Source organism: Trichoplusia ni, chromosome 2 (assembly GCF_003590095.1).
Source record: "Trichoplusia ni isolate ovarian cell line Hi5 chromosome 2, tn1, whole genome shotgun sequence".
Taxonomy (NCBI): Eukaryota; Metazoa; Arthropoda; class Insecta; order Lepidoptera; family Noctuidae; genus Trichoplusia; species Trichoplusia ni.
In genome coordinates this window covers 10279828-10290882 of record NC_039479.1, presented here as the reverse complement: position 1 = coordinate 10290882, position 11055 = coordinate 10279828, and the positions used below count along the sequence as shown (strand labels likewise).

Sequence of the window (11055 nt, the reverse complement as noted above, 5' to 3'; positions counted from 1 at the left end):
TTGTATCTTCGCTCCTATTAGTCGCAGCGTGATGTTATATAGCCTATAGCCTTCCTCGATAAAAGGTCTATTCAACACAAAAAGAATTTTTCAAATCGAACCAGTGGTTCCCGAGATTAGCGCGTTCAAACAAACAAACAAACAAACAAACTCTTCAGCTTTATATATTAGTATAGAAGTATAGATAAGTGTCTAGACGTCAACATAAGTACTTTATAACGCAAGGACATTTTGTCTTTACCCACTTTTGTTGACGACCGTACACCTTGCTCTCTTTTCTACAGGCACTGTGTAATTTAATAATCCAAGTCAAGTTAATACTTTACAAACATTAAGAAAGCTTCAAGATTTTACCTATTTTGAAGGTTACCAATCATAGTGGACAAATCAACAAAGCAAATAATTTTATTAATTCAGTCCAAGTCGTATAGTTCCAGTGTAGAACATTTTCAGGCACAATAAAATAAAGGTTACATACAAACATGACGTAGGAAATATAGAGGTACAATATATGCTTTCCCTATAGACACGTATAGGTACCCTGTTTTGCATTATATCAAAAACAAAAGCCCAAAACATAATCTCCACAATTCACCCATTTTTCTTTCACATAAGGAAAACAACATGCAATAAATAAATAATACATAAAGGCTGTATGAATAATAAATGTAACCAAAACGCTACGCTATCTTTTCTCGAAAATCTTTTTTTACCTTAAAAATAAGTCTACCATAAGAAAGAATCGCGAGTTACACCCGGGGAACTATGGATTCCATGTAAATATTCTATAGGAAAACAAATTGATCACCTATAGCCGTGGTACTAAAAGTTCTTGATTTTTATTGCATTCGTTAACCGGTGATAGAAATTCATCATCAGTGAAAATTGAAACTAACCATTAACGCTCATGCGATACAGCTTGCGGAATCACAGTAATAGTTCATTTTTTACCTTTTGGGTAAGTAGAAAATAAAATTATCGCAAAGAAGTTTTGAATAAGAGAAAGAAATTACAGTATGAGGAAAATAAGAGACATTAAAAGCTTTCAACGTTTGTATTCCGTCCGTTGTAACCGTCTTTCTTTTGCGCAATACTTTGATTTCAATCATATTGTTTGAGTGAAACAAGTCTGTTTCGTATCTATTGACAAAATTCAGGCGCGAAATAAATTATGAGAACAAAACCCAAGTGGGTGAAAAAGCTTTTTCAATATGGGTTATTGAAAAAACTTTTTTATCCATTAATTTGGTTCAAACTAGTTGACTTGAAATAAAACGAATAGACGAAAATAAAAATTTAGGTGAATATAATTACTATTATTATAAAAACTTTCATGAATTCAGATTATTTGTTTAATAATGGTTGTGTCCGACACTAGGCAGTCGATCCCGATAAATACGTGTGAATGAATGTTATAAATAAAATCCATCAAAAACATTAAATTGTTACCAAACGCCGACGTAAAAATAAAAAAATAACATTTGTATGTCGTTACCATATTTATGCTAATTAGCACTCAACGTTCAAAAACTTTTTAATCAATCAAATCAGCAAAATCCCCTCCACTCCTGGACCATAGGTCTCCCGCAAGCTACGACACATAAACTTACAAGGAAATATTGCCCATGAAACAAAAACCTCTCTCTACCCTTAATTTTCCCAAAAGAAAAACGCTACGAAGTCCCCAGTCAAAGAAACAGATGAAGCAACGAAAATCTGTCCCAAGCTGACAGTAAAAAAAAAACCCAACTGTCAACACCTTAAGACAATAAATAATCATAAAGTTCATCAAACAGTTGCTGACAAACAAAACTGATGCATCTTACCTATTCTACCTTCCGTTTGCGCATGCGTACAACAAACCTCTCTGTTTTCATACGACCGCCAGTCAGTAGATAGCTTTCGAGGCACCCACTTGCCCCCAACCACGAAAACTTCTCGAAACTTTACAAGTTTCCCTCAAAGTGATAAAAAGTTGTGTTTTGTTCCGGTGATCAGTGAATATTCTGTTGTTTTGTAACTATGTGTTACGTATTGACGAAAGTGATTACAGTGAGTGATTTAGTGAAAATATGATTTCGATGAAGTTTAAACTTTTTGTGTTTGTTTAGGATTGAATTTTGGAAGTAAGTTTAATTTTTTTTTATCATGAAAAAATATATAAATTAATTGTTTCCAGGATTTTTTTTAACGTTAAAGAAAATCGAAATACGAGAAACCATTTTGTTATAAATTAATTAAATTAGAACAAAATTGAGAGTATAATGTATTTAATTAATTAATTATTTAATTGTAATACTACCAAGTGACTACCAAGCTAGTCTTTATATTATCCAGAAAATATTACACTTATGAACTTGACCGTATAAAAGAGTAGCGTCATGCACCTAAAACTGTAAGTTTAGCTTAGAATGTATCGTAAAAAATAATCTAAACGGCAATATCTGCAGTTCATCAAGTAACTGATTTTTACATTTATACATTCATTACATTACATTTCATCACAAAACTTAATAGTTTGGAGTCTTCCTTTTTAAATGTTTCACCAAAAAGGCAGAACCAACATTGGCGTATATTAAATAGATCATGGATTCAATATTGAAACCCGGATGGGAGAAAAAAAAATGTTACTTAAAATATTATTTATCACAGATTTTTCTCCAAATTACATTAATACGAAGGGAAAAAAATTACGGTGCTTAGACACCATAAGGTCACATATAAAGGTGCGTAGTAAAATTTCAATACGAAGACATGGCAGGGGTAAATTAGTGCAGGCCCTATTTATAGTATGTAATAAGCTTATCAAATTAGAAGTTTATGTCATAGCCACTTAATGACAAAAAAAATACTTTCATCTGCAACCGGCGAGACTGAAGCTAGGTTCTTTGGAAAAGCAAACTGTACTGTGTGTAACTGTGTTGTACTTCCTAAGCTTTCTGTCTTTTTGGAACCTTTGAGAAAGTAGAGGAAATCATCATAAGTCTTCGACTAGTCCTGAACTTTGGCCGATCTCAAATAATTTCGATCTATCTGAATAAAGAGTTAGGGCCGGGCCTATGCACTGATATATAAAATTGATATCTTATAATTATCGCTTTGCTTAACTTAAGCTCAGCCTTGATTAATTAATTGTTCATACCTATAACAAAATTCAAAGAATTTTATTTTGTAGTTTTAGGTTTAAATGCAATAGTGTAATGCGATTCCGGTAAAATGTAAAAACTCCATAAAAAATCGTATTTGTTCATTTTTTTGGGAACATACGTGAATTTCTATCAAGGAAATAAAAAAGTTTTTGAAACAGGGAAGGGATTTAAAGGACGTAAAAATTTTCCGGTACAGTTAAAATTCCAGTAAGGACAGTACTGAAATGTCAAGAATGTTTTTGCTAAATAATAATTTTAAATAAATATTATAAATAATTTAAACCTTTAACGAATCAAATAACAGACCAAACAAGGTTGAAAAATAATTTGAGGATAAATCAAAATGAGTTCTTTAAAAAAAAAAGTGAAATAAAATCCCTATTTATTCTTATAAGCTAGGAGCATTTCAGTTTTAAATCATGGGTTTCTTTTATGTTTGAGATATTACCACCATTAGTCGCATTCTATATCCACAAAAGACAGCCTATTACTTTTATGTCCTATTGTACACCTCACAATACATTTATGTACTAGTATTAAAAGATTAAACTGAGTATAAGCGGTACTTTAGTGCTGTGATATGGATGTTGACTACAACAGGCTATGTGCTTGCTCTCCCTTTGTCTGTAATCGAATTTTGCAAGTTAAATTTGAACTATAACCCGATTTCCGATTGAGATGAATTTCGATAGGATATGTATATTGCATGACTGTTCTTTATTATGGTGACATTGAGCTGATCTGATGCTGAAGTTGGAATTTGTATGACCATACGAACACTACAATAAAACATGACATCAAAACTTTGTTCATCAGTTTTGGCTCTGAATTGAGAATACTTTAATCTAAAAGTCTTTTTATCTTGCCTTGTTTTTGATATCGTTGCAACAAAACTATTATTTAATTATCAATGACCACTTAATAACTTTATAACCACTTAATATTTTTTTTTAACAATACTGATTTCTACTACTGTAACTGATAATTAACTGTATCTCTATTCACTCACGAGAAACTTTATGGTAAGAGGACCGGGCTTCTTTATAAGGCGTGCAAGCGGACACAGATCCGACATGCAAAGTACTTGTTGAGAATTTGAATCTTAAATTCATTTATTTAGTTAGTTATGTATTTAGTTCAACATTTTATTAAAATCAAAACTGAGCAACCTAAGTAGTCATGACTCAGTACCAAAACGGAATTTTGAACATCAGAATCTTATGTCCAACTGTGGACAGTGCCCTTTATTTTCTGTTGACTAATGATTCTTAATGAAATATTTACGCCTACAGAGAAGGCTGCAGAAAGCTACAGGAGATTTGAAAATGCCTGTAACAATGTATTCCGGGAATATGCTATGGCTTTACCTGTAAAAAAATTTTTTGAGGGATAATACATTCTGTCAGCCTTTTAGGCTCTGTGTTTTCATTTTGAGCGCATTATGAGCTTTTATTTACATTCTCCTGGCGCTTTGTCCCTAATTAAATCCTGCAAGCTAATTTGACCCAGTTCCCGGTTTCCGATTGACTTGAAATTGAACATACATATGTGTCGAGTGACAATGTAATTATGAAGGCGTTGAGATGATCTGATTCTGGAGCTATTAGGTGGCCGTACAAGCTTCACAATAAGAACACATGGTCCAGTTTGGACTCGTATTGAAAATACTTTGATCTTAAAGAAAATAAGTAAGCTCATTTTTACTGGTTTAATATTACCTTTTGTTTTACTGGGAATGATTTATTCGTTAGAAATTTTAATTTTATATCACTGTTTCTAAATTAGTAGTATGTTGAATTGGATTAAAAACTCCGAGACCAGGTACCTTAATGCAATTTGGGACAACACATGTCATCACCTCTCCTCTCACATAATTTTCTTTTGACTTTTTCGATGTCTACAGAGTAGGCTGCACAGGGAGTTTAATAGGATGAATGTAACGAACAATTCCAGGAAAACATTTTGATTTTATCTGACGTGACGTATTTTTTCAAGGGATTTCACACTCTTTCAGACTTGATTTAATTTTATCTCATTTTTAAAGAGTCTGTTATGTGCTTTTTTTAAAGGATTAATAAACCCCATTACACGGAGATATAATCAATGAAGCTGCTTCCTTGTATAAAATCTATAAGATGTGCTTTGATAATAATAAGTATCGTTCCCTGTTCCTTCAGATACCCTAAATTTAAGAGGTATTAAGGTTTATTCCTGGTTAGATTGGAGAGGCAAAAGCCTTTTTGTGCTGTCGGGAGAATTCCCCACGTTTGTGGTTCTTTAATAATGATGTTCTGCAATTCAGTTTTCAGTCTTCCGCATTCAAGGAGCTGTCAGAAATAGAAATGTTTTACAAACTATTTTGCACGGCTTTTTTTGGCTTTAAATTTAACATACTTTCGGGTTTCCGTATGAGGAGTAATTTTTAATACAATGTACGTAATTATGTACATGTGATCTTAAGCTGATCTGATACAGAGGCTTCGCTATACATCGACACAATCCCATCTTGTTTGGGCTCGTTTGAATCGTCTCCACGAAAACTCCGGGGAAAAAGCAAGTTAAATATATCGAGTTGAAAAAAAAACTAATTTACCCTTTTTTATTTATTTATTTTCTTATCATATGGAACTAGAATGAATGGCCTTGTGCATAGAACAACAAGGTCACCAGGATCCAATAAAAGCAGTTCATGAGCTTTCATATCCCAGCCTTGGCTCAAGGTACACCCCACCTTATTGCACACAACACTCATCAACCGCTTATTACATTACGTGACTCGAAACTTAGATTTATGACTGTACTTTTAATCCGACTTTATTGTTTTGTTTTTGTCTATAATCATAGTTTTTTTTTATATCTAGATGTACACCGTCTCATTTTTTTGGAATTATGTAGATGATTCATGTGAGTTTGAAATGAAACTACTTTTACGGATTTTATCGCGGTTTAATTTTAGATTTTAGTTCCCGACGTTTCGAAACCTTTGCAGGTATCATGGTCACGGGCAGACTGAGATGGCGTTCGTCTTGACAGAAGATGTTGCTCGTTCTACCTTCATATTTTAATTAATTATTTGTGGTACAAATACCTGCAAAGGTTTCGAAACGTCGGGAACTAAAATCTAAAATTAAACCGCGATAAAATCCGTAAAAGTAGTTTCATTTCAATGTCTAACATTCGCGTAAACCTAAGGATTCATGTGAGTATTGGAATTTTGATGTAAATAAAATACTTTTTTAGAAAATGACTCCTGTTGCTGTTCTTTACTATTCGCAGTAACTCCAATTATAGTACACAGATAATGTATGTTGCTACTATCGCAACGAATATAAAAAATATTACTATAGTTAAGCAGTTATATTTGATATCCACGATTGTTATTTAGCCTATTTGTCCGACCCTCATTTCATTTCATTTAAAAATAATAAAATCTCTTTTTAATGAAATGCAAAACGACACTCTGTTGTTGACAGCTGTCTGCAATTATACAACTTGTCGTTTTCAATACTTTACGGTAGAAATACACTCTAGAGCACTTCCTCAAACATTTCTATGTAATATAACGTTAAAATAACAGTACTCTGTACATGGTATACACTACAAGTAACAGCTCAGTTTTCAAGAGTATTTTCGTGTAACGTAACTCTCTTGAGGATATTCAGCGTGATGCCCACAGTACGTGTAAATTTTCCTGTAACATTTCGTTGTACCTTGCATCGGCTTTTTGATGGAATGTTTTGAAAAAATACTTGATCGCTTGTGCTCATCCAGAGGCTCGACGAAATGTTACGTCAAAACGCTCGTTGGCATGAACATCTAGGTTTGTTTTAAATCCATCACGATTTGGTACGTGAAAACCCTCGAAAAGTTATTTAACAAAATAATGAAAAATGATAACATGCATACGTATACGAGTGGATTATCAAGAAACTGCTGCCAGAAAAGATAAATTTAAGGTCGAGGTAGTTTGACTATTATAATGTGCTTAATGAGCTATAGACCAATGTCGCAGTACGACCAGTCACCACAAGCAACCCTAGATCATGAACTAAGGTCAGCCATCACATCCCTCGCCAATGATTTATTCATTCATTAAAAAAACATTTATTATGTCAAAATGTAAAGGAAAAGGTATATCTGTGCAAAAAAATAAATCTAAATACTTAAAAATAAACATACGCTCTACCTCTACATCTCATAGCATCACTACGCAGTCATTAAATACAGGTGTAAAACACATAAGATTGCATTAGATTTAATCAATTCTAAAATTTCACGTCATTTAATTAAAATCAACAGATCTTTCCAATTAATTTAAAGCTTAACTGCTATTTGATATAACTACGAAGACGCGATTTTGAAATGTATGGCAATATTATTTTAAAGTGTAGTTTTTGTAAAGTACCTATTTTCACAACTAAAATGAAAATTATTTAAATTAACATTTATTCACAAATTAATATTTTGGCATTGAAAATAAATCTGCAAAGGATTTAATTATGTCTGAAACAGTTATAATTTTCTTGGAATGTCTGTCAATAGGTTTTTACAAGTGCAATCACTATTTTATTATGAAAGAGCTCAGCGTTTTTTTTAAGGCATTGTTTTCAATATTGATCTTAATTAACTATGACATCGAACACACATAGATTTCGATATAATTTTGTAAATATTAAATTTAAATATACTCAGAAAAGAATAAGTAAACAAAAAAAAAAATCTTTGTTGACTTAACTTTTGTTGGGCAGCATGTCTAAGGCTACTTTAAATTAAACTTTGGCTCTATGGTAATTTGTTGATTTACTTTTAATGATTACAATAATTAACCTACCTCGCCTTTTAGTACCAGTTTATAAAATGTTCTACTGCTAAGCACATATTCCTTCCAACATTCGGCATAATTTACTATGCTGACTTGCAGCGGATTGACGCTTCCAGATTCCAATATTTCCAATCGAGTTTCCCTCTCAATTCTTTCGTGCACTGCTTGTCAATGGTGTCTTAGGATAATGAAAAAGTAAATATCACTGTAAATTGCATTGGTACTTCCCTGCGTTTAATTCCTGGCTTAAACCTACAACCTCGGGTAATCCTATGTGGAACTGCAAGGGCGAAACGACATATGAACGAGGCGCCTGAAAGTAAAATACACTTATACAACAACAATAGTTGTAGAAGTGTGACAAGATACTATACGGTGTAAAGTGGCGTCTCTTTTTAACACTGCAAATATCCCTTTACCTATATTACCTACTTTAGGATGTGTTAGGATATTTGGACCACGGATTGGTCACAGCCATTCATCCTTATCCATTGTGCTTTTTTCTACAGTTACCATTGATTAATTAAGTCGTGTAGACATCACATTCTTTTTCATTAATCAAGAAAAAAAATACGAATCCCCCATCATCAAATCGTAATTAATATCGGCTACTGACAAAAAACTTCAATTTCTTACTTTTAATACGGGAAGGGAAAGATGAAGTTTCCTGGATGGTAACACAATGAAACTAACTTTATTAGTCATTGAATGTAATCTCATTATCCATCGAGGAATTTGAATGAACGAAGTGAAATAAAATAAGGTTACATCTCACTTCGTTTATTTCATCTAGCCCACAGTGTACAACTGGTGGGCTAAGGCCTCGTACAAATCCTTCCACGCTTCTTTATCCTGGGTTACATTTTGCCTCATAGGCCTTCCATGTAGGTTCCGTCCATAGGTTTTCTCCCATTGTGCGGTGACTCTAGCCCAAAGACGACTGTCTGTGCGGCTGAGGTATCCCGTCCACGACTCATTTAAAAAAAACAGTTATGAAATTGATGTTGAAAAATTCAGCTAGTTCGTTTTAAAATAACGAAATGGGAACACTTTTTCCTATCACTCGCTCTGCTGCAAAGTTTCTATTTTGTTGATAACTCTTTTCACTTTGTACCCGTCACTTTAAACATCTCGTAACTCTCTGACCGGCTGTGGTGTAGTGTTAACAGTTCTCCTGGGATGTTCAAAAAAATAATTGCGTATTTATTTCGACACGGTATCGTGTTCATAAAAGCCTTCCTCAATAAGTATTATTTTAAATTAAATTTGTTATCATATAGCATATGTTATTTAGGAAATATAAGCAAGAGGCGATTGATTATTCTTATCAAAATTATACGTTGCGCTATTTAAGAAAAAGTATTGGATTCATTGTTCAGTTCACTTTATCGGCCTAGCCTTCTCCCAACTATGTTGGGGTCGGCTTTCAGTATAACCGGATTCAGCTAAGTAAAAGTGTTTTAAAATGCGCTCCCTCAATTCGACAGTGTGTTGATTGTGCTTCCTGCATGTGCGATTCTACACTACCATTGTTTTTATTTTTTATTAAAATCGCTACGCCCTGTTCCCAAAATACTTTTACCTTTTTGAATGGCTTCGTTGTTTTGGCCTTTTATTCTGGATTCCCTCTTGTTCTTTCACCAAGAATTTAATTACCACGCTTTTCCTGCTTTTTGAAGAAAAAAGTGTATCTAAGTGGCAAAGAGGAAAATCAAAGCAACGTTAAAACATTTCACATGGCATTTTAACTTTCCTTTTCAATGAAAGACTTCAATGACATTTTGTTTCGACAAGTAATGTGACTTTGCTTGACAGTACATCTAACGTACATATAGGTACTATGGATGGTTAGATAGAAATGGGCCGATGACCTAAAAAGGTAGCCGGCTCGGACTAGATGCTGTGTTGCGGTAGACTTTGATTGTTGTGGTCGAGTTAATGTATTAATTAAACGATTTGTAAACGCTAGCGCTCGTGGAAATTTAATTTGTCCACAGGCCCGAGTTTATTGTGAACCCAAGTTTCTATTCGACAGCATCTGTCACGTCACCAACGCTGTATCTATTGAACCGTAATTGCTAGATAGTTCCATTTTTATAGATGATGCTTGTTGTTAACTGCTATAACAAGAAATACAAAAATAATGGTTAAGAAACTGTTGTTACATTTGTTTTTACTTGCCTTATTTGTATGGAACCGTGTCTAAAATGAAAGCTACTCCCGCACTTACTAATTTAAACATGCAAGTAACACTTGCACGAAGCCAAGACTCAGAACAAGCATTCGTGGAACACACATATGCTTATGCTATGCGGATCTCGAACCAGCGACACGGCGCGCATAATAGGTTTCTCGTGGTGACTTACACAACTCAGCTTACCGTGTAGCAAGTCTAACTAAAAAAGGCTCACCATATATTTAACTTATCGCACCTATCCTGCCCCTTGTCACCTTACACTGACTCTGCATGAGGTGACACACGTACAAACCACATAAAATATAGAGTTTCAAAACCGAGTCATATTTCACTCTCACTAGAGATCATTATTAATATGAGTTTCCTGTACACATACGAACACGATGAGTGATACGGTTAAAGCCATTGTTCTGAAGTTCTTTTACACCATTCATCTTCCATTCATACCCTTCATCAATTAGGAGTAGATTTATCATATAAAATGTTTTTGATGGTGGTTAATTACATAGGATCGTGATAAATCATTGTTCGGTTGTAAAGTTTCCTTGATAGGGAGTTGACGTTAAAAGCTGATAGGTAATCGTGAATTCAATTTGATATTTGAAATGAAAATATTGATAGAATTACTTTTTGGGATTCCGTAGCAAATGGGCAACAACGGCACCCTATTACAAAGGCTCTGCGGTCTGTCGGTGTATCCGTCTGTCGGTCCGCCTATCACCAGGCTGTCATTCATAAACCGTGCTAGCTAGATTTAATTGAAATTTCCGCAGATTATGTACTTATTGTGACGTTAAAACAACGAATATATAGCCCTATAGCCGCTATGCTATTTTATACTTGCCATACAAAATTGGTACAGTCAACAATTTTATGGGTATTTTTTG

The 11055-nt window shown here is 33.7% G+C and overlaps 1 protein-coding gene across 1 annotated transcript in view; it reads left to right on the top strand.

The window, feature by feature from the left end:
- The first annotated feature begins 1462 nt into the window (after positions 1-1462).
- Positions 1463-11055, top strand: part of LOC113506960 (cholecystokinin receptor type A-like) — a 94108-nt gene continuing 84515 nt past the window's right edge. The window contains exon 1 of the mRNA XM_026889809.1: positions 1463-2126. The gene's annotated coding sequence lies outside the window, so the exon portion shown is untranslated. The remainder of the gene's footprint in view (positions 2127-11055) is intronic.